Here is a 27,438-nt window from a genome sequence, read left to right as displayed (position 1 = left end):
GGATTCATTCTGGTCTTGTCTCTCTCCCACAGTGCAGGGTTTCCTTGACAGATGCTCTGTATCATTTCCTTAGCCCTTGCCATTCTGCTAAAATCTACCCCAGAAGACTTGTTTTCTCATTGTTGCCTTTTGGCAAATAAAAGAATAAGCTTGGTAAAATCTAGGATTTCTTTTGAATAGCTCATGAAGTACATGAAGGCTGCACATCTCTTAAACCTGATCCTAACGAGCTGACTTCTCATCGGACCAGACTCACTCAAGCCCGGTGTCCACATCTCCCACCACTCTCCAGACTCAGCTGTCAGAATGTCCACTCATGTAAGAAGACGAAGATTATCTCCTCCCTGTCACTTCATGCCACCACCCTGTCCAGGTTTTGTTGCTTTTCAGTTTGCTTTTATTGGCTGTAATATGAGGATGTTGCTTGAGTTGTTAGACTTCAGAAAGACCCTCATTACTAATATTTCTATTGTGTCACAAAGAAGGTGGCTTCCAAACGTTAACTGAATAGAAAACAAGTTTATCTAAGGGGATACAAACCCTCTTAATCTCCAAGCTACTATTCACAAAAACAGCACCTTGGGGGGATAGTATGTTTTAATAAGCAAGTCACCTTCTCAGAAGGCTGTTAGCAATGGGCTGTTTCCAGACAGAGGCAAGGTGAGAAATGGGTTTCCTGGAACATAAGCTGTTTGGGATCCTAGAACGATAGGAGATTGGTTTGTACTTGAGAAGTCTTTCATTGTGAAATCCAGCATGCTGGCCTAACCCAGTCAGTGGGAGCAGAAGTAACATGCTGGGTATTGTTCTTTTACCTTTCCAGAGCCGTTCTGCACCTGCCTCACCTCTGGTTTCTGCCTTAGGCACAAAGAACCCCCTACCCTGCCTCAGTGGATTTCCCTGCCCTCAGCTTCTGGTTGGTTAAAGGCCAATGGAAGACACAGGCAGTAGGGCAGTGTGTGCCAAATTGGTGTGGTCAGGGGATTTATTCACCAGGGTTTGTCCTGCAAGGTGCCCAAGCATTGGCTCCAACCTTGTCCTATGACTCCTCTCCTTCCCTTGTTGGTCTTAGGGTGGTGGCAGGCTTACAATTCTTAGCACCATGCACTGTGGTTCATCTTACTCTGACTTGTACTTTCCAAGTAGTTCCTCCTTTTGACTCTCATTGAGTATGCCTTCTGTTTCCTGTGGGACTGCAGTGAGTGTCGGAGATACTCAAAGTATTCAGCAACCTGTAAGCACGGATAACAATCCACTAGAGTAGATGCAGCTGTAAGCATTCAGGAAGGCATTACTAGGTCTTTCTATGTGGATCCAGAGCTGTTTATGGAATGCAGAGCAAACGTTTTGTAAGCAACAGTAGACAATGAGTCACAATTTACAAGTAAGTAAAATGGATTAAGAGTTTATGGCAACATATTTTCCACTCCTTTCATTCCAGTATGCTACTTACACAGTGGATAGAGGGTACCGTTGCAGCCAGACTGCACACTCCAGGACTGGGTGCACATTCACCTCCATTTGGTGGCACCCTTGGGTGGCCTTTGGTCTGCCTCATACTTATGAGACCAAGCAAATAAATATTCTAGCCTGTTCTTTCTATGCTCCTAATTTTACTAATCAACACACTTGTTTTTAGATCCCCTACAATGACACAGAAATCATTTTTAAGTATACAGAAGGATAGCTATTCCTTCACAGACCCTTCAACTCCCAACTCCTTCTGGTGTATTTATTACCTAGCCAGTATATCTTCTTTTCTCAACACAATGGTTTGCGGGTTGATTAATGCTTCCCATCACACCGTGTTCCATCGTCTGCCCTGGGAGCCTCTCACAACACCCACTCAGCTCTCGCCCTGTCTGGGAAGCTTTCCTGGAAACCACCAGGCGGAATTGATCGTGCGCTCAGGGCTCGCCAGGACTTCTCTCCCCGTATTGTGATTCATAGCGTGTGTTTCTGTCACCCGTGTGAGGTTCCAATCACCTCGAAAACAGGGATCAAATCTTTTTCATCGTCATAATCTTCGGGCTTAGAGCGCTGCACATGGTGGAAGTCGATACATGTCTGTGGAACTGAATTCAACGAATTGGATTCCTGCAGCCTTAAGAGTGGGCACACGGCGGAGCTGGGGTTCCAACCCAGTTCTGTTTTCACTCCTGGGTCTAAACTCTTATCCTCTATCGTGTGCTGTGTTTCCTGTTTCCCAGCATTTTTGTTTTCACTCTGATACTTACAAGTGTATTTTTAATGTTCAATTTGCCTTTTCATTTAGGAAATTAATGGTTTTTTAGGAAGCTCCTCAGATCTAATTTATAAGTGCATCGATTAGTTTTGTGTTCTTGGCGCCATAAATCATAATAACAGGAATTTCAAAAACATGTCATCGAAAATACAATTTTTAAAAAGCTTATTCCTCTTTCTTTCTTTCATTTTTTCGTGGGAAGGAGTGGGAGCAAAGGGAAAAGCAGAGATGTGTAAACCGTTCCCACAATCCTGTGAGGCCTGATGTATAGTAATGGCTCGCGGGTCGTAAATGTGCCTCCCGTCTCTGAGGCTGTCACATCATTACTGTGTTCTCAGATTCAGCTGGGTGTGCTCAAGAATCTTCTTTGGTCTGAAAGGTCAGCTGCTTTTAGTTGTGCACTGGTAGAATACTAATCCATCCTTATTCAAATTACCTGCTACAGTGCTTATTAAATTGACGGCCTTGTGCCCTAATTTAATACTGGTGTGGTTCAGAGGCGGGAAGCAGCAGCACTCTGTGCTGAACTGGGCTGTGGCAAGGCAAAGTTCAAGTCGAAACTGTGGTTTGGGGCTCCATTTTCCCAGTAAATTAGCAGTCAGATGCAGTGTATAATTAATTAGCAAAAACCAGGGAAAGCTTGTCATTTAATAAGCTTTTTTTATTTCCACATTACACAAACAGTGGGAATTGATCCATTAAGTGGATGGCTATTACTGCTGTTTAATGTACGTCTGGTTGTTAAATTGAGATGTCTAGGTACATACGTCCAGGGTGGAAGAGTTCTTCATGGTTTGTTCAGTATTTGCTGAGATTTTAGGTCGTGTTCCACAGAATCAATAAGAGCTTCATTACGGAATTAAAGCTGGCTCAAGGTCATGTATGGATAAAGCTGATGGTTTTTATCACGGGCTCAGAAACAAGTTTTTGTGTTTATCTTCACATGTCTTAAAGTTCAGCTGCTCCCCCTTTCCCAGTATTCAATACTGCATTGTGTTTGTGGTATTCTATTTTTACTTTCTTTGTGTGTAATCCTTGCTTGCAGTCATCTAAGGCAGACACTATATCTTTGCAGTATTCTGCATGGTGTCATGGAATTTTAGAGTTGGAAAGAGGTTTATGAAATATACAGAATGAGATTTTGGCTGTGCTGCGGGGACATCTGGAAGGGTGCAGGATCTTGCCACTAGTCTAAGAGATATTTCAAGAGCTAGATGTTGAAAACAGCCTCCAACCCAACATTTGTTCTGAAAATGCATCAGGATGGTTTGCATTGTTTGGTGAACTCATTGTTGGTAGATATGAAGTGATGAACATATATGCTCTGGACAATAAGTATCATTACATCTTTCAGGCACAAATGAGAACATCAAGTGCTCTTCCAGTTTTAGTTAATGCAGATAGGAAAACTAAGAATCTGAGTGTGAAATTAGTTCAAGAGCAGGATAACTTGCTTGAATCACCAATGAAGGCCACTTGCCACATGGAGAAATCATTGTTTGCTAGTGTCAGTAACATTTCGATTAGTGAAATTAGTCCCTGTATAATTGTCAAGTGTTAGAGAAGCTCACTGCAGATATGAAAATGTACTTTAAAAAAGTGTACCTAAAGGCTCCTAAAAAGCTACCAAACAATCATAAAACTATAACAATATCTCATTTTTCTCTTTTTTTAGTTTTTATTTGTCTACATTTGCAGTGCATCATGATTCCATTCATCATGGGGAGGTGGGATAGGTGCATAACACATCTTAATTCTTTTTTAAATTTCCTTTCCCTCCCTTCCCTCTATCTCTTATAAAACATGAAAACTTTCCCCAGGTTACATAAGGAATGCTAAGCATGATTTTTTTCTTAAAAATTACCACTAAGGATTATTTTCTTTGTATTATTAGAAGAAATATTTGAATCTTAGTGTTTTTACTGCAGTGCTTGCTGGGGATGCCTCAAGCACAAATTGCTAATGGGAACCTAATGTTCAGGGTGCTAACAGTAAGTGGCAGGGCCTTCAGGCATATTTACTAACCTTCTGATAGAAGAAGTTGAGGAAGTTTCCTTGCCCATTTTCTGCCAGGTAGAACGAAGCAATAAGGTGCTGTTCAGAGAGAAAACCTTTGCCAGGTATCGCACATACTCAAGTCTTGATCTTGGACCACTCCGTTTCCAGAATGGTCAGCTACACATTTCTGTCTTTTGAAGTTACCCAGTCTAACATATTTTATTACTCAGCTGAAATGGACTAAGACAATGTGAAGATATTCTCGTAACTAATTGCTGAAACAAAATGCCAGTGGCACAAAATACTCATGCTTTTGGATCAGTTCAGAGCTGTGTTAATTTACCTGTCTCCTTCCACTCTGCCTGACAATCAGATGTTTCTCTGCTTCACTCTTACCTTCACAGAAAGACCTTCAATTCTGGGCATGTCTAAATAGTGCATTATACTTATTTTTTAATTTCCCCCCAGAATCAAGCATGATATAATACACTCGGGTGATATTGATGGATAACTTAGTTAAATGAACAATTATCTTTTAAAAAATTAATTTTATTGGTACATTGTAGGTATACAATATAATGGCATTCATCATTGGAAATTTGTACCTTTACATAATCTGTCTAGGTTCTTATTTTTTTTTTCCTCTTCCCCTGCCCTCCCTTCAACCCCTCCATTCCTCCCTATTTACAAAGACTTTGTTTCCATTTTTCCATTTTCTCATATTAATTCCTTTCCCTTCTCTCCTTTCCCCTGCCCCTCCCACTTCCCTTTCCCCTTTGGACCTTTTTTTCTCCTGTTTTACAATATCTATTATGCCTTTTGATCCTTATTTACACTTTCAGTTTCTCATACCAGAGAAACTATTTGGTATTTACACATGTGTGTCCTATTTATTTCACTTAAAAGTATGGCCTCAATGTGTATCCATTTAGCTATAATTGTCTCTAATTTATCATTCTTTATGGCTGAGTAGTACTCCATTTTATTAAAAAACCCCCACATTTTCTTTATCTAGGCTCCAGTCGATGGGCATTTGGGCTGCTTCCAAGTTTTAGCTATTACAAATTGTGCTGCTATGAACATGGGTACATATATATCACTGTGGTATGATTCTTTTAATTCTTTGGGGAAGATACCCAGCAGGGGAATAGCTGGGTCAAATGGGACTTCCAGTCCTAGTTCTTTGAGGTATCTCCACACTGCTTTCCACAGTGGTTGCACCAGTCTACTCTACCACCAGCAGTGGAGCAGGGTTCCTCTTTCCCCACAGCCCCACTAGAATTTGTTATTGGTTGATTTCATGATAGCAGCCTGAATGGATAATTATCTTAAGAAGAAAGAAAATTAGGAAAATACTTCATCATTCGTGTTTAATCCACATAAGGCCAACAACTAATTTACAGTGTGAACACATGTATCATTTTTTATCTGCATTAAGTTTCCTGCCTTGCCAATTTTGTGTATTTTAGTGATAGAATGAACTTCATAGTGAAAAAGGTCTGTGATTAGTAAATTCACTCACTTGCTTATCTATTAATTCTCCAATATTTAAAAGGAGAAAAAGAAAAGATAGATGATAGGAAATGGGCAGCTAGACTTCATGGAAATGGAAAGGGGATCTATGGATGGGGGAGAAAGGAGGGTTGGGGGAGGGGAAGTAACAATGATTAAAATGTGATATGTATATGTATCAATTCCCTAATATGAATGTCATCATCGTGTGCCACAAACATACTCATAAAAGGACATGTTAAATGCATGTGCCAATTTCTCAAATGAAACTGACCCAATAACATGCTGTAAAAATCAAAAACAATATTTAAAAAAGAGGAGCCTTCTACATGCCAACAACTCAATAAAATACAAATACATAGAGAAAACTTTACTATTTCCCTATTTTTGTTGCACATTGATTTCTATTAATGTTATCTATCTAATGAAGTGTTTTTTAAATCACCTGCTAAGCCTGTTCCATTTTTGTAGTAGAATGAGTGGTATTCACCCAATGTTTCCAGTTGTTCTTGACCCTTCGAAGTGAAGTTGGTGGAATATGGTTTGCTCGATGTGGAGTGGGAAGAAAGTGTGATGTATCAGAGATCTGCCACATCGCCCCTCTGGGGGACAGGTGAGGGGACATGGGCTGGGCTCATCAGCTCGAGTTTCCAGATCTCTAAGTGAATAGAGCCTTCTCCCTGCTATTGGCCAGGAAGTATGAGCTAAACTCTCTGTAATGCGGAGACCCTAGTCTCTGTGTATCATTCGTCCCTACTGCATGATTTTGCCTATCTTCATGTGTACAATGACTATAAATGGTAAGTTTTTAAGGAGGAAAAAAGAGTGGCTGGTCCAGGGTACAAAGAAAGACTCAGTTATTTTGGAAGAGTACTTTTCAGCGATCCATTGCATGGTATGGTGACCACAGTTGATAATAATGTACTGTATATTTTCAAATTGCTGAAATTCTAGATTTTAAATGTACTCACCACATAAAAAATGATAAGTGTATGAAGTTATGGATATTAATTAGCTTGATTTAATCATTTTACAATGTATACATATATCAAATCATTCTTTTGTATCCCTTAAATACTGTATTTGAGATCATTATTTGAAAGTTAACAATAGCAATAATAAATGGATAGATGAAGCATTCTATCATAGTGTTCTTCAAATAAGTCTGCATCTTTCTTGTTAATTTTTTAATAGTTATAGTGCATCACAAAATTTATTTTTCACATTTCCAAATGTAGATAAAACAGAAAAAAATTTTAAACATATTTTTCTGGTGTCTATAAACCCTACAAAATTTTTTTTCTAGTTGCCCCCAAATTTTTAACTATCAAAAAATTTTAGTTTTTCTCTGGAGTGAAATACCTGAAAAGTAAGCTAAGGTAAAGGCCAGCACTTCAATGAATATTCAGGAATATTTTAGCTGTATTTAAAAAATTCATGGAGCAACCTAATTTATGATGTTTAGGTTATACATACGACTAGTGGCCTATGGACTAAAATATAAAATATGTTGTAACAATTTCTTATTTTTAATTAATCAAAAAGTCCTACCTCTAAAAGACTGTGACTGTTAAAACCTAAACAAGACGGTGATTTACCTAATTTTGTGAATGATATATTTAATTTCTAACAACAAACCAAAGAAAAGAATGACAACTCTTATTTTCCTTTCAGTAGGTTAATTTAGTAGTCATTCTGGATATATATTTGAAAAATTTGGATAATTTCTGACCTAAAAGAATGCAAATAAAACTCATAAATAAAGCTTATATCAGGATATAAAAAATTTATTTCACAGTGAATTGTTATATTTAACCTCTGAATACTTTTGATACACAGTATTTGTTTTATTAACAATTTTAAATTAAAATTTTCATGAGTAGTAATATGAACCAAAACCTTTTATTTTTATTTTGAGTTTTAAATATCACTTTGATAAAAATAATTTTGAAACTCATCTGTAAACATGTAGAAAACAAATAATAAATGTTGATCAATTATTGTTAGGCTAATGTGAGAATATTTGAGTTTTCTTATAGTTTTAAGTGAATGTCTTTAGAATAAAGAAAACGTTTAATGAGACATAAACTAATAAAAATACTTAAAGTGAATTTTGAATTATGGGATGTTGAAAATCAAGGAAGAGGCATAGATAACCACTTAAATTTTTTCATTTCATTTTATACTGGATAATTACTTGGAAAGGAAATAATATCAAAAACTCCCTTTAACTGGGATTTGGTTTGTTAGGAATTGGGAGTAATGGAATTTTATGTTGAATTCATATGTATATGATATATGCTTATGTCTAACTAATATATATATGAATTTGAGGTGTGATACTTATTCATTTTATTTCTGTACTACAAGTGGGTACAAAATGTCTACAAAATTAAATATTTAAACAATTATAGAAGAAATGTTTTTTATATTCTATTCAGCCTCAAAAAGCTATGAAACTCATAAATTCCCAAGCTATGGCTGAGAAAGGTTGTTTCTAGTATTGCACACTAAAAATAACTTTAAAAAAGTGAGTAGAAAGTTATTAGTTATTGACTACTAAGAAAAATAGAAGAAAATATAAAGCCTATTTATGGAATATACTACAGTGTGTGGGAAATTATAATTTAAAAATGATAAAAATTATCAGTATAATTTTTTATCACTGATACAAATTTTCATCACTAAAATGATCAAAAATGTTTCCATTCTTTATTTACTTCAAGAAGTTAACAAATAAATTTCTATATTTTAAGGTATCATTCTTCCTCTCTGTCTAGTTTTATGACTTTATAACTATGCTTTGAATATTTGATTCTTTTTCTAGGAGATATTTCCTAAATAAATTTTAAAATATGTCTACCATAGCCTCATCTAGAAAGAGAAATGATTTATGTATGAGAGGATAGAAAATGAGTAAACAAATTATATGGTAGATCACTAAGATGAAATTTGATATAAACATTAATATGACATCGAGGAATCCAGACCAATGCACAAAGGTATTGCTCAGTGAAAAACTAAGTTATCAAATAGTCAATACCCCACCTCACCAGGAACAGATTCTCTGGTAGGTACACAGTAACACCTTGCTTCATGAATGCCTCAGTTTGCAAACAATTCTGCTTGCAAACAAAAGTGTTTGGCAAAATTTTGCTTCCATTCACAAACTCTGCATTGGGTGACAAACACGACCATGGCCATCTTCCCCACAAAGGACAAATCTAGCATCTCCCCGAAAAAACATAAAATTAACTAAGTTCATAAACTGAGGTACGACTGTATAGCTACATATACTGGATGTACATATATGTAGATACACATATATAATATGTATACATCTATCTCTGGATTTACACATATACAAAAGAAGAGATGAATGAATAAGTAGGTAATAAGATTAAAGTTCTCTTAATTTTCCTTTTGCTTATCTGGAGTTTCTAAATTTTCTAAATGAACCTATGTCATATTTCTTTTGAGTAATACATACAACATGTCATTGTTATCTCATGACCCTTTAATAATTATTGTTATAGAATATTCACTTCAGCAAAATGCCTGGTGACTTTATTACAACAACAGTTTGAACTCTGGAAAAAAGAGTTTCATGAAAAATATGGAGGAAAAATTTTCTCCTTTTCCTTTTTTATATTTAGATATTTTGAATTGGATATATTGAAGGGAGTTAGTTATAGACATGCTCTGCAATAATTATCCCCCCAAAAATCAGTCCATTAAGCTTGCTGTCTTGACCTACGTGATGTTTCTATTGAGCATACAGTGCTTGAGATAATTCCCATATATGGCACTGAAATCAGCATTAAAGGGTTTTGAATTACAGCTGATGAGCATCGAAGGCTGAAAGGAGACATTAATTTTTTTAAAGTTCTGAATAGTATTTAAATTTCTGAGAGCTGCATTAACAGAAATTCATACTTATCTTTTTCCCCCCGAACATACGACAACATAAAAGATGAGTACAAAAGACAGTGACCACATATATTGTCTTTTTATACTTTGGCAGGTTTTGAAGAAATAATTACTATTGAAGTAAAAAATGTACTTCTGAAAACTGTTTTTTCTCAGTCATACTAAATTGAACAATTGCTTATATTTTATGTCTTATGACTACAGGCAAAATAACAATGTAATGCATTTCATTCTTGTCATTGTAAAACTGAGCATATGCAAATGTATTTTAGTGCTTTAGAATGATCACATTAGTTGTAACTTATTTAACAGTATTTAGCATGCAACCTAGACATGCATATGCTCTTGTGTTAGGCTACTTGTTTTATCCATATCTGAATTAGTCAAACTACATTTCCCTTAAATATCTTTAGCCTGAAGGACAGTGTATTAAAAGTTACCATGAAAAATACTTCGGTACAATTTTTGAACCATCTAACCTTATTGATTCTTAGAGTTTTGTCTTGTCAGTGTTAAGATTACTAACGTTATTTTTGTCAAGAATATGTCATTTTTTTTTTTTCTTTGGTGGTACTGGGGATCGAACTCGGGACTTTGTGCTTGCCAGGCAGGCATGGCGCCACTGAGATACATCCCCGGCCTATGCTTGTTTAATTACTCTCCTGGTCTTATTTTCAAAACTGTTGTTACTATCTTTGCTCTTTCTTCTAATTTAGATCTTGAAATGTGGCCTATAAAGTCATTCCCATTGATAAACACTTGTACAAAAGTCATCAACCTTTGAAGATAAGATTTAAAGGTAAGTTCTAGACAGTATCCATTACTGCTGCAAAACGGAGTTGTTCACATCAAAATTACTGTCACCCATTTTATGTTTAAGACTAATTCATGAAAAACTAAAAATTTATGGAATTATACAAATATACAATTTTTTTTTTTTGGTAATGGGGATAGAACTCAGGACCTTGTGCTTGTGAGGCAGGTGGTGGAACCACTGAGCTAAATCCCTGGCCCACAAATTTCTTTTTAACTCATATGCTATTGTAATATATTTTAAAATAATTGTTTTAAAATGTTTTATCCATGCATGTTTGCAGTATACCCTGATCCCGTTCATTGTAGGAGTTGGTACATGTCCATAACACGTCTTAATTCTTTTTACTTCCCCCTCCTCTCCCCATCTCCGGATCCCCTTCCAATATGAAAAAGATCAATATTCCTGTTTCTTATTACCTGTCTTTTATTTTGCTTCTTCAACTATTTATACTTTGGGTTTCTCAGAACACTTTGTTTAGGGCTGGGAATGTAGCTCAGTGGTAGAGTGCTTGGCTAGAGTGTGCAAAGCCCTGGGTTCAGTCCTGAGTACTACAGATAAACAGACACAATGAAATGAAACAGTTTGTTTAAAGTAGCTTGAGGATTTCGTATTAATCACTGTTTTGAATACATATAGTAGTTTGGATTAGATTTCTGAATACCATGTGTACAGCAAAAGGAAGTAATGGAAGGCAGAGAATTTATATCAGGATGTTTTACATATTAATCATCCAGAATGAGAATAAATTGTTTCCAATAACGTTCCAGTTGAAATGATAGGGTGTCGTTAGAAACACTTACAGAATTTATTTTATTTTATTTTACTAATTGATCAGTGTATTCATCATTCACAGATATACTAGCAAAGCTAGACTCTAAATGACTTTCCTATGATAAGCCTTCTGATTAATTCTTCTCACGTGTTTTCCTGGTGAAATTTGAACTTCTTTCATTGTATAAAACACATCTGGAAAGAGACATTGCTGAATAATGATCATGGATGCTAACATGTTAAAGATTGGACCCCTGACACAGCCAAATACATTCTGGTTTAAGACAATGACCTCAACTAATGCTACTTTAGGTGAACCATAGTTAAAAAATATATAGGCAGTTCTGTTTAGCCTGCTTGTCTTATACTAGAATTGGTCAAAGAGAAGGAAATCAAATTGTAAACTGTGTCTTTCTTTTTAAATAAAGATAACTATAGTAACTCATATTTTTCCTCCCATCTGTAAGGTTTTCCTTTTTCTTTTCTGATATTAAAATATTGTAATAAATAAATATTTTTAAAAAGGCTTATCTAAAATATCTGTTAGTGGATGTATTATTTTTACATCTGTGTCAAGGGGGTGACTAAATTTCTTTGGTGGTATATTTCATAAAGGAGAAGATGCTGATAAGATCTTATTTAAATGGCTTGCTAATACAAGAAGCCGATCATTTTAAATAGACCTTACATCTTTATAGGATGTTAGAAATGAAGACATTACCTCAAAATGTAGGTAATTATTGCCTCCTCTTTTATCAGTGCTATTTTCTGAGGTATTATCATAAGAGAGCACTTTAGTATTAAGCAGGGCCTTAGAGTGGCAATAAATCAGTCCAACTGAGTCATCATTGTCCAAGACATCTGAACTACTGAAATGTTGTGGATCCTATGGAGAGTGTGAAATCACTTGACCCCTGGCATTAACCTTTGCTGAATGAATAGACACCGCTTTCCACATCGAAGAACAAAGCAGAAGACTATTGATTAAACACCACATTCGCTTGGTATTAAATACTGGCTGAACTCACTTCTTCCTTCCAGTTCCAGAGGAGAAACCCAGTTGCTGGGTCTCAGGAGAATGGATGTTTGTAATTCAGAGCAATGTTTTTTTGTGCAAAGTACTTCTCACTCCCTTCTTTGATCAATAACTAGCAGCCATGATCAGCCATGAGTATGTCTTGTCAATTCTGACCTGTGTATTTGATCACTTAAGGTGAGAGGTCACAGTGCTGTGATGAATATTCCAGCTGTAGGCATGAATTGTTTCCTGACTTCAGTATCTGTTTGAAAAAGCAATTTGTTTTATGTCCAGTGTATGAATTATTGTTTTGGCAGTTGATTTGTTTGCATTATTAAAATACATGACTTTTCTACAGTTCTTTGATTTAGCCAGTTTTTTTTTCTTCAGATGTTGAATTTCAACTTGACATAATTAGAAGAGATAGTAATGAAGGGACCTCAGGATTTATGAGTTATGTTATTTGGAAAAGAGAAACATTATAGTTAAGTTTCTCATGTTGATAAAAAGGAAAAAGCTTTGGGAGAGAGTTTAGCAGTACATGCAAGCATAAACAGAATAAAAGAATTAAATATTTTATAAGGAGTCCTAAGCTAATTATCATGTGATCCATTGCATGCACCTGAACTATTGACAAGTTTGACAGCTTCTTTGTAGACCTACTTTATCTAGAAGGAGAACATGTATTATTGACAGACAGCTCAAGTCAATTCAATTTATAGAACTAAAGTTAGATTTAAAAATCTTACATGCAAATGAGAAAATCATCTTTAGTTTAAATTTATTTATATGGCTTCTGGGTGTTTAGCTTTATATAACTGAAATGACAAAAAGTCAAATAGTAGCTATAAGGCCTTTCTTTTCTAAGTTTTGTATTACTTTGGACCCAGAATATTACACCAGTAAAACCTTTTGTAATTGTTTTCATTGCTAAGAATTTTGATGGGCTCATGTTCAACTCCAAGAATTCTAGGTCAGCTAGTTGTGAATCTGTCGTGATTGAGCAAAGATCATTCCTTGCCTAAATAATGCAAAATATTTCCTCTAAGGAAATAACAGTGTAATTTAATGCATGCAATACACACACAATCTCACACAGTTCGTCCAGTTTTTGAAAGGGCAAACTAGGAGGCGGAGGGAAGTTGATAAAATGAATCATGCTGCTAAGCTTAATGGTCAATCCTTCTGATTTGATGCATCCTACAAGGTTTGTTGTCCCAGAGATCTTTCTTTGAAACTCATTGAAGCCTAGAAAAATATGAAAAAATATTCTATTTAAATGATATTTGAGCTATACATCATATATTCATTTTTCTTTATTACTAGGGACATGTGCATAGAAGTCATTTTTGTTTCACTGCTGTCTTGAGCACAGGTGTGTTATATGTGGACAGGAACCTTGAAGTTTGCCTTAGCACTTAGGGGGAGTTGTGTACAATTTATTTGATTGATGTAATACTGTACCAACTTGCTTTGTACATGTCATTAGAGTAAGATAATTTTTGGAAGTATTGATATTTTAAGGTTGCAGCTAATGAAAAAATTAACTGGAATTTATTACTTTGAGGTACCAACTAAATGTAATTACTATTTCTTCTGCAGTTTATGCTACTGGTTGAGATAGTTTGTGATCTTTTAGAAATAATCACAGTAGGGAAGTGACACATAGAAATTTGATTTGAGTACATGTGATATGTATTTCATACCTTTTTTATATTCTTTGGTGTCTATATAGACTCCCCAATGGAAATTATTTTTAAAAATTTATTGTTGAGATACCACTAAATGGTAAATGATTTATTGTAACTGTTATGTTGGAATTCCAAATTCATAATTGGGAAAAAGTAGATGAAGAAAGGGAAAAGAGAGAAGGAAAAGAGAAAAAACATGCAGTTCAGTCATATAGATTTCAAAAGACCAGATAAGAACTTCAACTTGGATATATGCAAAAATGCTTGTTGTCTATGTTAAAGCAGATGAGTGTATTTTTTAATACTTAGAAAAAGTAAATTGGTTATCATTCAGTTTTCTGCTACATTAAATCCTCCCCAATCTAGTGATAGTTTAGAATACAGTGAGTACAGTGCAAAGAGAATCTTCCTGCTGTTGGGGAGCCATCTGGTATGATTTATTCATGAATCGATATTGCTGCTATATTAAAAACAAAGGTCTCTTTCCAAATAAGTGAGGCTTGTAGGAAAATTGAGAAAGGTAAAACTCCACAAGTATTCAGTCACATGTTGATTAGTCAGTATTGAACATTTCTGAGAAATGCTCTGCCGTTTATCTCACAAGTCACAAGAAACTTTAAAAAACATACAAATGGTTTATACCTGAAATGAACAGCTCTCAAGTTTTCCACAGCCAGAACATAACAAAGTCCAGCCTGGCAGGAATCTTGTTAGTGTCAGTCTTTTTCTCCCCCTTAAATTAGCAGAAGACTTTGAAATTGACTACACATTGTTAAATCTTTGCTTGGGATTTAGTAAAAGCCTATATCGTTTATCTGACATGGTAGAGTTTATCTTTTTATATTTGTCATTCCTCATAAAAGCTATTGACCAGGAGTTTTGTGACTTTGACCAACAGAAAACCTTGGCTGACACCCTTAAGGCTGAGACACAGCCAGTGAAAATGGAAACGCTTCCACTCCTGCCCCTGTGGCCAGCACGGCTTCCCTTCAGTGGAGTTGGTCAGATTCTTTATGGACCCAAAGGGAGGTACAGACACAGGGCAGCACATTTATGTTTTCCCTGACCTCTCTGCTTCTTAGAGCTACATCCTAAGGCCAGTGCTTGCATAAAACCTTTCAGAACTATGTATCATTGATCCAGTTGTAATCACACCGATCAGTTGGCTTTTCACTAAACTTTACCTAAGTGAGCATCTAACTCTTTTCTGCTCCCCATGTGAGTTTTGATTGACTGTATGTCGTTTGGTTGGTGCAAAGATCCTGCCTGTACAACTGGAACACTGCTTTTTGAATGTCTTTAAAAGAAGAGAAGAAAAATGTGTACCCTTGACCACTACAGAGCAAGATAAAACAAAGTAATGGCAGGAAGTATTGAGTTGGCAATATTGACCTTTAGAGAATCTTTTTAGCATGCTTCAACAGTTTGAACATGACTTTTCTCTATTTTTTCCCCAAATTCATTTGCTCCAAATTTATTTTTTGAAACAATAATCTCAGAAAGGATAAATTTTTAATTCGTGCATGTAGTTTTTCAATTATGCTATACACACACTTATTAAGTTGCTTTTTAAGTTTTCATTTTTATTAGTACATTGCAGTACACAATGATTACATTCAGCACGAGGAGCTGGTACATGTATGTGATGCATCTTAATTCTAGTTTTTTATTGTCGTTTCTTAGACAGCAAGCAAATGCCACTCACTCCCTGGAAAATAGGAACTAGGATAGGGGAAGAAGGAAATAGGAAACAAGAGGTCTAAAAGGACATCAAAAATTGGTCAGAAAAAACAAAACATAGGAATAGTAAGGAGGTATAAGAATGAGACCTAACACAGAATGTTTCTCACTTTTGCTTTTTAAATCATTTAGAATTGAGTTGATATATGCAATTGTGCACATAGACAACATGCAGGTAATAGTTTAAATAAATGCATAGTAATAAAAACTATGCTGGATATCCTTTATGCAGGTGCTGCTGATTTTTGATGCGAAGTTTTTACTCTATGCCTATAATTTCGTGTCACTAGAGTAATGTAAATACTTAGCAATATTTATGGTACTCAGTCATTTCTCTCTGTCCACTCTATGCATATAGGTAATTTTCTACAACTAATAGCTTATTCTGTTGTAAAGAATGATAATGGGAGTGGATAATTATCATCTAGTTGCTTGGAAGTAGACTTTTGTGCAGCCAAGGGCAGACCTCATGCCCCGCCTTTCAAAACAGCACTCCCAAACAGCATGGCATCCTCAGAGGTGCTGAATGGGGCCATGTGTGCTGACCCAGACTATTAGCACATCCATCTAGCCAGCAGCATCACGGAGCACTTTCCAGTGCACATCTTCTTTTGTGAAAACATAAACACACATGTAGTGGCAGCTTTAACAAATCACATAGCTCTGGTTATGAACTAGTCCTTGTCTATGCAGTCATGATTTCCTTTCTCCTCCCAATTCTAAAATTAGTGATGACAAAATACGACAGTTAAAAAATGTTAACATTTTAAATTTCTTTTACATTTTTCATAGATCTTTATTTTCTTTATCTCCAAGTGCTATAAAACTTGTTGAAAAAGAAATATGGCCTCATTGGATATAAAAATGCTCTAGTTGGGAATACATAAAGGCATTACCATTGTCACAGGTGAACGGATTGGATAGGTCAAAAATTATGCAGGAAGCAAAACAGTGGCTCTCAGACATTGACCACTGACTAAGGATTTTTTTAAAGCTACAGACGCATCTGTTGTTCAGTAATCAACTTGGGCTCTTGTTAAGGGAAGATATTTTGTACTGTAGTGTGAGGAATGATATCTGAAATCCAGGGAAGACTGAAAAGAGAGATTTGAGAACACATTAGGTTAAGGTCTTTCCTGTAAAAAAATCTCGCCGGGTGGCTGTGACATCACTGGTACTTGTCCGTTGCTGTTGTGTTCAAGCCAACATATTTAATGTGCTCATATTCCGTTTATTTTCTGGTTTGGCACAAAGTTCCTTTTTCAGTTTTTGGAATGATCATGATTCTTGAATCCGGTTACCAAGTGTTAGGAAGTCAGGCAGTAATGCCCCCTTTTCAGAATTAATGTGAGACTGGGCTGGGGATTTAGCTCAGTGGTTCTGGCACCTGCCTTGCAAGTGAAAGGTCCTGAGTTCAATCCCCAGTACCAAAAAAAAGTCTTGAGAATTAATGTGAGGTTGTTTCCTTCCTGATTTATAGCAGCCATTCTACAAGGCACTTCTGGGCTATGTTGTTATCACCAGTGTAAGTGGAAAGGCACAAACAGTTCCTGGCAAAGAAGGTGGCACAATATATTCAATGTAAAGCGTTATCTGATGCTTATCCACATGGTGTAAAGAAGGTTAAGTAGAAAAAAATGCCTTGGGATGTTGTGTGAGAGATGGGATTTGAAAGATGTGCTTGGGCAGCCCATGTGTTGGGAAGAAATGTTAACCTTGCTCTCCAATGGCCTTCTCTCCACTCCTGTATCCACTGGGGAGGACCATTCCTGATGTGAAATGCATGTCTTAGTTCAGTTACACTTTTTAGAATTGCTTTCTGTGTCCCCTGTTCAACTGTGACTCAAGGAAGTCATACAGCTTGGAGGGAAAGAGGAATAAGTCTGTCAGTATATTTGAAGCCCAATCGTAGAAACCAGATGTTTGTGCACAGGCTCAGCATCATTTTTTTTTTTTTTTTTTGGTACCAGGGATCAAACTCGGGTACTTGCGCTTGAGCAGCAGGCAGCAAAACCACTGAGCTAAATCCCCAGGCCCCAGGCTCAGGATCTTTGAAGGGAATATGAGACCTCAAACATCAGGGATAAGAGGGTTCTAGACTTTGGGGCAATCTTAAATGTGCAGAGGTGGCATGGAAATTTTCTTTCCTTCATAAAATGTCCTCGGGATTCTTTGCCACTTTTATCAGTCCTTGGGTCATTATCAAAAGTCACAAAGTAAAATCTCTTTTTTGACACCCCTGAAGGTATGATAGCTTACTAATAGTAAAAAATAAACCCTAAATTAGAAATGTATTTGACCGTAATGGAATTTATTGCCATGAGCTGCACTTGTGCCTGAAGGTATTTTCCTAAGATGTTGACAGTGGTTGGTCCTTGGTCCTAAGGCATCCTTTGTGAATTATCGTTGATGCTAAATACCAGTTCTAATGGTGGTCCTAGCTTGGCCTCGGAGTCTGGCTGCTTGCTTGCAAATTAGCCAAGTGTTCTTTGGTGCAGCAGATGAGAAAAATGACTTTGACTCTGGATCAACAGCCTTTGATCTTGGAAGCCTCTGTCTTCCTTTTTGCTGGGGTAACTGGGATGGGAGCACTTCCTGTCTGTAAAAGGAGTAAGGAGGACGCCGAGCACGAGAGTGTATCTCTAGCCAGCCAATTTTGATCTGTAAGTAAAGGCTGAATAAAAAAAGAACCATCTCTATTATGAAAGTTTAATACTTTGTAGAGTATACAGGGTTGTGTATTCTAAGACATTAAAAACAAAACAGCACAAAAATTCCCTCTGATGAACCTCAAATCTTATGTAACCAAGACAGCATCGCATAATTGTTCCCTGAGATTCTACTTACAAAAGTGCATTATTTGGTTGGGAATTAAATCCCCTGGGCTGAAATCACAAGAGCAGACACATCAGACACCTTTCAAACAGCAGAATGCACAGATATGGATGAGGAATTTGATGTGGATCCCTCGACAGTATGCAAAGGGATAAATAATGTACAGATATCTCTACGCGGGTCTCTCTTCAAGAAAATAAACTTACCCAACAATTCACCTAGAATTTGTATTTTGGTTCATTTTAAGGGGTCTTGTACATGTTTTACTGACACCAACCGTTTGTTTTCTTTGCTGTGCAGTTTATAATTTATTGCACTCTAAATATCTTCCAATTTACATCTCATCTTTAAAATAAACCTTTTCTTCCTTTGGGCACATGGTACTGGTTGTTACTGAGACATTCATGATTCAATATAGATATTGTTAATTCAGTTTTCATAAACGATCTCGTTTTAATAATGAAACTTACCAACACGGTACAGAGTTTCTTCTGACCCGACCTCTAGTGTGTCCACATGAACCCAGCCCTCTGTGCAGCCGTGGGAGAGCTGGTGGCGCACAGATTGGCTAAACAGAGCTGCAGTGTGTTGAAGAACTGACGAGGGGAATTTTGTCATTCGTCCTTACAACCACGGAGAGGTAAGTAACACTCAGGCCTCTCGGTCTGCGGTACAGTGGGCAGCATGGTTCACCGCGGCACGTTCCGAAGAACACAAAGCACGTAAGTGACAAACTGCAGTTAACAACTCCTCCCTGAGTCGCATTTTCCTACCTTCCTCGCACTTTGTAAGATGAAGACAAATGTTTGTTTCAAAAGTAGAATTCATGTTTTCTAATTTTTATGTAGTAGAAAGAGCCTTACTGGGAAACAAAGGGTTGAAAACTTTTCCAGTTTCTTTGGAATATGTTTGTTTACCTAGGTTTTTGGTCAAATCATAGTTTAATCTTTAAAAAATTTTATTAAAAATGTTCTTTCTGTGACACTTAGTATTGAGTCTGTATCTTGTTACTACAGAGAGTAGCTAAGGGAATAATCTTCAGCAACTCTTTGATAGTATAGTCGTCTGTCATTGGAGAAAAGTCAATAAGCAGCTAACATAAACTACTCTGAAATTTTATTTTGATTTTGTTTAAAAAAACTAAAAAAATGCATTCTCAGTATGAATACTCCACCAGTGAATTAATTTTCTTTGAGTAATGATAAATGTTTCAAGAGAAATGCAGGACAAATAATGGGTGGATAATGAACAACATTAATTTTACACCTAAGCATAGTTATCCCAAATATTGCTTACCTTCTCATTTATTGTAATTGCTTTAAAGATACATTTTCAAGATATTAATTTTTCAAATTTAAAATATCTTTAGAGTTCTAATTGTATCACTAAAATAAATAATATCATAATGATGATCTATTATATAACCCACAAGAGAAAAGATTTAAATTTTAATAATTGCTAATTCATTTTTTTATATGATTTTTTGAAACGGGGTCTCCCTATGTAGTTCAAACTGGCCTTGAACTCACTATGTTGCCCAGGCTGACCTCAAACTCACAGCAATCTTCCTGCCTCAGCCTCCTGAGTGCTGGGATTACAGGCATGTACCACCATGCCAAGCCAATTAATTCATTTAACAACTAAGTAGCTGCTACTATTTGTCAGGCACTGATCTGACCCTGGAAATAAAACAGTGAACCAAATAGACAGAGTCCTTCTCACAGGAAGCTTACAGGCCAATAGGAAGACTGATAAGTCAACTATAAAGTATGATACATAATAATAAGTGCTAAGGAAATAATAAGGCAGACAAACGGCAGAGAGAATATTGGAGAAGGTAAGTTTTAGATACAGTGGCCAAGAAGGACATAAAAAGTTGGTGCCATTTGAGTAAAAGCCACAGTGAGGTAAGGTTGCAGTCAAGTGTGTTTCTTATCAACTTGCTTGGAAGATATATTTTTATGACTTGTAGGTGATTTCTTGTTTACTTGGCATTATGTAATGATTGTATTGACATTAGTGCTGAAATGTCTCTCTATTTGCACAAATTTAATAAATTATAAAATAACCTGGGCTACTGCTTGCTCTTTAGATTCTGTTATCCTTTTACTTGTGTCTGGAGAGGTTCAAGGCAGCTGATTAAGTCATTTAGGAAAATTAATATCCTTGTCATTGTACTTAATTTCATAATATTGAGATATATGGCAGAATCCTGAAGGTAGTCTTATTTTCCTATTAAAGAAAAGCATACTTCTGGAAGACTAGAGAAATTCCCTTTTTATCAAAGGAGACGGTCCCTAAATCTCATCTAGCTGCATTCAACTTTAAGTCTAGGATTTTTAGGTGATGACACTTTTCTTCAACGTTTTATACCATTACTAAGCTCTCTAAAACCAAAACTTATCTTCCACCCCTCCCCTTACATGTCCAGTCCACAATGGCGCAGACCAATCAGATTTATGATCTGATTAAAAATGCTTTGTTGAAAGCATAATCCTATATATGTGCGTACCAGTTTTAACATGTCCGATGCACTCCAATTGACAGTGTGCTTTACTAGAACTTATCCCCACCCTGCAGCTATGATAAGCCCTTCAATTATTTTTATCTCACCACTAACAAAGGGTTTATTAATTAAGATAATCGACTTTAAAAATGATTACTCATTCGTGAAATAAGTGATGTTTCAGATAGGTGGACTCTCTAGAAATGCTGTACACTTACCTCTGCCCTTGTATGAACGCAGTCTAAGACTCAAGTGACCTTAGTAGCTTATTGCTTTTTATGTGATCGTAGTTCCCTGTGAGATGGTACTGCTGGCTTTGGATTTTGCACAATTCCATGTTTGGACACATATGGAGGAACACATTGACTTAATCCAAATCTTAGTAGAGCTACATTCTCTGCTAAAATATTTGTTTGTTTCTCTCCAATGACTCCTTCCTGCATGGCACAGCCAGAACACCCAACAGAAAGAATAACAGAAAGTTCATTGGATTTACAGAAAAGATTGTGTAATCAAAGTGCACAATCAATGCATGTTGGGTAGAATTTCATCTCAATTATACAAAGTAGTTGGAGGTGAACATCTAGTTCTCAGTTGTGACCACTGGAGGCCAAAGAACTTAGGAAAATAATCTTACAGTGGCGAAGGACTGCAATTGCTGGCTTAGGTCAGTTCACAACTGCTACAATAAAAAGTCCCCATTTGAAAGGGGGACATGGGAATTGGTCACCAATTCAAAACAACAAATGAGTCTCACTGAAAGGAGCAGCAGAGTTTCCTGTCCCAGAGCTGTGGGTCCTGCTTTCCTCAGGAGCTCTTGTGGCCAAGGTCACAATGGCCACATCGCACTGGCCTTTGGACGGTGTGACCCTGGTGGTTGTGGACTTTGATCCCACTCCCTGTTGGTGCAGATCCAGAAGCCTGGAGATTCCATCACAGAGCTCACAGCTGCATGCACTTCTCTGCCAGCTTGCTTGTTAGAGTTCAGCTTAAACCTCAGTAGGAATTCAGCATTTTTCTGCCAACTAGGAAACAATTGTGAAAATCTTGCCTGCGTATAGTTTCAGACCTGATCATTTTGTCTCTTTGGGGACTTGATTCTCTTTTTTCCCCTATTTCAGAGCCACGAACTTGAAGCCAATGAGGACAATAGGATGTCACCCAAGACCCTCACCTGAACTTGGCTGGCTCCCCTCTGTGAGCACAGCAATGTGCTTGACAACGCTGTAGCATAGTTTTATCTACAGCTAAGCTTGCCTTTTGTTTGTTTCTTTCTTGTTTTTTTTTTTTTTTAACAATTTCTAAATTTCAGATTAGTTCTATATTTATAGAAAAATGGTTACTATAGTATGGAGAATTTCAGTTTATCTGTACCCCATATTTTCTATTTTTAATATCTTATATTACCCTGGTATACTCTTACAATTGACTAGCCAATATTGATAAGTTAGTATTAGTTAAAATGTACATTTTATTTAGATTTTCTCTCTCCATTGCAGAATTTCTTCCAGGATGCTACCATTTTTTTTTTTATGGTACAATATTTTTAATAGGGTTCTTTGGACTCCACTTGGCTGTGACAGTCTCTCAGACTCTCTGGTTTTTAGTGATCTTGATAATTTTGAGGAATACTGGCCAAGTATTGTGTGGAATGGCCCTTAACTGAGGATTGGGATGTTTTCTTCCAGTTTAGATTGGTGTCACACATTTCCTGGAAGCAGTTCACAGAGGTACAGTGCAATTTTCTCTGTGTGATAGCAAGAAGGTGCACTATGGTCAAAAAGTTAACAAGGAGGCCATTAAACTGAGGCAACTCTAGTACCTTTGGTTCCCATTTAAGCAAAATGGAGCCCAGAGCAAGCAGTAAAACCTACCTTACACCTTACCACTCTTACATCTTACCTCTTAGAAACTGCCAACTCACCTCTAATTAGGGACTTTCCACTTTAACCAAGCAAATCTCTTTCTTTTGCTCCCCTGACCCCTTTTGTACCCAGTGATGAATCACAGAAGGTCTGCTGCTATCTAATTCATGAATCACTGAATGCTTAAGTAAAATTCATGCAATTTTAATTTGCCCAAGTTTATCTCTCAATACTATCAACATGCATTATCGCTGGTGAAGTTACTTGGGTGAGGCGGTGTTTGTTTGATTTCTTCATTGTGAAGTTAGTTTCCCTCTCCTGCTTTCTTGTTACTATATTATTTGGGAAAAAGTTACCCACACTTAAAGAGGGGCAAGTTAAAAAGAGGCAACTTTGTCTTCATAAAGTTGTGCCTTTATAAAGTTCTACCTTAATATGAATAAACTACATAAATTATTTGGAATTATTCTGCATAGGAGATTTGTGTATTCTCCCATTTATTTATTGAATCATTTGTTTATATCAGTACATTTATTTTATATTTGGTGCCATAATTCAATACTGATATATATATATGTATATACTGATACATATATATATAATATATATTTGTTGCTTTTCTTTTTATTCTTTTAACACTATCTTTTGTGATCACAGATTTTAATTTTAATAAAACTAAACATAACTTTTGCTTTCATGGATTATGCTCTTGTGCTATATCTAAAAGCTCGCTACCAGACGTAAGGTCACAGATTTTCTCCTGTGTATGTTCTAGACATTTTATAATTTTCACATTAAATTTAGCTCTATAATTCATTTTGAATTTATTTACATTTTATTTCCACATTTCATATTTTGTTACTTGTATTATCCCTCTTCTCAGATCAAAGTCTGTGTCAATTGGAAATTGATTTTTGCTGTATGTAACAGAGAGCAGGTATCGGTTTGAGCCAAATATGAGCAATGTAGGGCTTTAGTTTGCTCTTTTAATGAGAAATGTAAAACTAATAGTCAAGGACTGTAAGGAACTCCACAGTATCACCAGAAATCAGGAACTTTCTACTCTTCTAACAAGGTATCTTTACTTAGTTTGCACTTATTGTGGTCACAAGATAGCTGCTGTAGCTTTTGCCATCACATTCAAATTCCAGTCAGGCAGAAGGAGAAGGTCAAGAAGGAAAAGGCTCATGGGACCTGTGTCACCTCTATCCCTTAATATCCATCACCCCACCCTTTGCCCACCCGGATATCAAGGTATTTTCTTGAAAGCCCATCTCAATGACTCCTGCTTAAATATACCTGTAAGAATCAGATACATGGACACTTTTATTTGCAAGAAAAACTTGAAAATGTAGGTATATTTTCCCAAGTTGTACACATTGCCACTTTCAACAAATTCAGGTTTGGCTAAATAAAGATGAAAGGAGAGGAGAGATGTGGAGTAAAAGTCTAAACTCGACAAATAAATATTCTAGGAGTTTATTGTGTTTGTAGAAGTTTAATGTATTTATTATTGTAGGGATTACTTGGATGAGCTTCATATTACTGCTTTAATTTAAGAGGGGTTATTACTTTTTGACACTATACATTGCAACTTTAAGGTTCATACAGTTGAGTATATCTCACTCCAATACGGATTCATTAAATTTAGTTCAGTTAAAGTCAGTATTATGTTTATGGAAGCTGTGGTGTATCCTGACATTATTTCAACATGGAAATGGTGTTTTTTTTCATATTTTCACATTTCTGCTAAAATTGAACAAGCTTTGAGGAAGGCATTCTCTCCTAAAATAGCTCTAAGTCTCTTAGTCTAGTCCTGAAACAAACAAGGGATCAGATCACAATGATTATTTAGTTCTAATTTTTCACTAATGAACACTTTTTGCTGTATAATAATAAGCTAAATAAATAATTTCCACAAGAGATCAAGAAATAAAATATACCCCAAAATGAAAATATTGGTACTTATGTAACAGTAGAAATAATGAAACACTGCCTTTCTTAAACGTTTAAATTGTCTTCATTTGCTGTACTTGAAACAAATTTTTATAAATTCAATACTCATAGTGATAGATGTCATTATATGTTATGTTGCACTTGCAAATTTAAAATATCTTTACTCAGCAATGTGCTGGAAACAGCTTCCACTGGATTATGAAAGAAAATCATATGAATTTCCTCCTAACTTTGCATTCAATGGTGTCACATTGGTAGCTAGAAAGTGAACAAAGTGGGGGGGGGTTAGCAAAGAAAATCAGTAAATGCCATAAATGAGGTCATTCTCTTTTCTTTTCTTTTCTTTTTTTAAAAAATAGATATAGTTAATCATTTACTACTACACCCTGAATTCACCCTAAAAATTTATAGGTTCATTAGAATTCAAAAATCTAGATCCATACTTTCAATCTTTTGAATTTCTCCTATTTCTCTTGTTTTTTTTTCCATGTTAATGTTAAGAGAGGGGTAAAAAATAAATTTTTCTATGGGACACCTTTTTAATTTCTTTTTAAACCCTATGTCTTAAATTTCAACTTGAAGTTTCAGTCATTACACAAATTTATATAAATTTTACAATAATATAGTCAAATTATACAATAATATAGTCTTTGCTGTGGATTGAAGCATATTCTTCTGAAATTCCTATGCTGCAGCTCTCACAGTGTTATTTGGGGATGGCCCTGGGGAAGGTGATAAGGATTACATGTGGTCATGAGTATGTGGCTCTCATGATTGGATTGGTGCTTTTATGAAGGACATCAGGGAGCCAGGAGGACATATGAGTTACTGCCTTCCATAAGCCAGCAGCACAACCCTGAGCAGAGCCCAGATATGGTTCGCTGCAGTTGTGGACTTCAGAATCATAAGAAAGAAAATTGTTTAAGTCATAATCCCTGGTATTTTATTATGGTAATCTGAATTGATGAAGATATTCTTGCAACTGTAGGTTGCTAGCATTCTTTTCCATTTTTAATAAAGATACTTTAATATAGTCTATTTCTCCACTGAGAGAGATTCAGCAAAATTTCAAGGCTGTTTCTAAGCAGATATAGCTTTTTAATCTCAAATCTTGGGCTTATCAGAAAATATCAGAAAATGGAAAGACATCTCTTGCTCTTCAGTAGGAAGAAACAATATAATGAAAGTGGCCATACTTCCAAAACTGCTATATAGATTCAGTGCAATTCTAATTGAAATTCCAGCAGCATACTTCACAGAACCTGAGAAAAAAATCTAAAAATTCATTTGGAACAAGAAGAGGCTTAGAAGAGCAAAAGCGATTCTATCAACAAAGACAAGGTAGGAGCTGTCACAATTCCCAATTTGAAACTATACTACAAAGCTACTGTGATAAAAACAGCATAGTACTGGCAAATAAACAGACCTGAGGATCAGTGGAACAGATTAGAAGATGCAGAAACAACTCCAGACATACTCAGCTACCTCATTTTTGACAAAGAGTCAAACACCCTCACTGGAGGAAAGATAGCCTCTTTAACAAATGGTTCTGGAAAACCTGGCTTTCCATTGCCAAAGACTAAAACTAGACCTATATCTCTCACCATGCACCAAACTAAAATCAAAATGGATAAAGACCTAAACATTAAAGCAGAAACACTGGCCGGGGATTTAGCTCAGTGGTTCTGCCCCCTGCCTTGCTATCCGAAGTTCCTGAGCCTTGCAAGGTCCTGAGTTTGATCCCCGGTACCAAACAAAACAAAACAAAACAAAACAAAACAAAGCAGAAACACTGAATTGGCTAGAAGAGAGGTTAAGTAGAACTCTTGAAGACTTTGGCGTAGGAAAAGATTTCATGAACAAAACCTCAGTCGCATGTGAGCTAGCACAATCAACAAGTTATTAAAGTTATTTTATTAAAAAGCTTCTGCACAGCAAGAGAAATCACCAACAGTGTGAAGAGACAACCCATAATGTGGGAAAAAATTTTTACCAGCTGTACCTCAGACAAAGGTCTACTATCTAGAATCTATAAAGAACTTAAAAAAATCAGACCTCCCAAATTTAAACACCCAGTCAAAAGATGGGCATCTGAGATGAACAGACATTTCTCAGACAAAGAAGTAGAAATGGCAGATAAACATATGAAAAAATGTTCAACATCACTGGTCATTCAAGAAATGCAAATGAAAACAATGCTGAGATTCTACCTCACCCCAGAAAGAATGGCTGCTATCATGAAATCAATAACAAATGCTGGTGGGGCTGTAGGGAAAGACGAATCCTTTTCCACTGTTGGTGGGAGTGTAGACTGGGGCAACCATTGTGGAAATCAGTGTGGAGATACCTCAAAACAGTAGGATCAGAGGTCCCATTTGACCCAGTTATTCCCCTGCTGGGTATCTTCCCAAAAGAATTAAAAGCATTATACCACAGTGATATCTGCATGCCCATGTTTATAAAGGCACAGTTTGTAATAGCTAAAACTTGGAAACACCCCAATTGCCCATCAGCCAGAGACAGACTAAAGAAAATGTGTGTTTTTAAAAGAATT

At 36.2% G+C, this 27,438-nt stretch overlaps 1 long non-coding RNA gene across 1 annotated transcript in view; it reads left to right on the top strand.

Moving 5' to 3' along the window:
• Positions 1-27,438, top strand: part of LOC147826605 (uncharacterized) — a 249,695-nt gene that overhangs the window by 103,889 nt on the left and 118,368 nt on the right. Inside the window, exon 2 of the long non-coding RNA XR_015438965.1 lies at positions 181-27,438. This exon is cut by the window's right edge and continues 16,818 nt beyond it. This is a non-coding gene — a long non-coding RNA (uncharacterized LOC147826605). The remainder of the gene's footprint in view (positions 1-180) is intronic.

The sequence above is a fragment of the Heterocephalus glaber genome, unplaced genomic scaffold (genome assembly GCF_053883595.1).
Source record: "Heterocephalus glaber isolate CG9 unplaced genomic scaffold, H.glaber_assembly_v1.0 deba00001465, whole genome shotgun sequence".
In the NCBI taxonomy this organism is placed as follows: domain Eukaryota; kingdom Metazoa; phylum Chordata; class Mammalia; order Rodentia; family Bathyergidae; genus Heterocephalus; species Heterocephalus glaber.
This window is presented reverse-complemented; position numbering and strand designations above follow the sequence as displayed.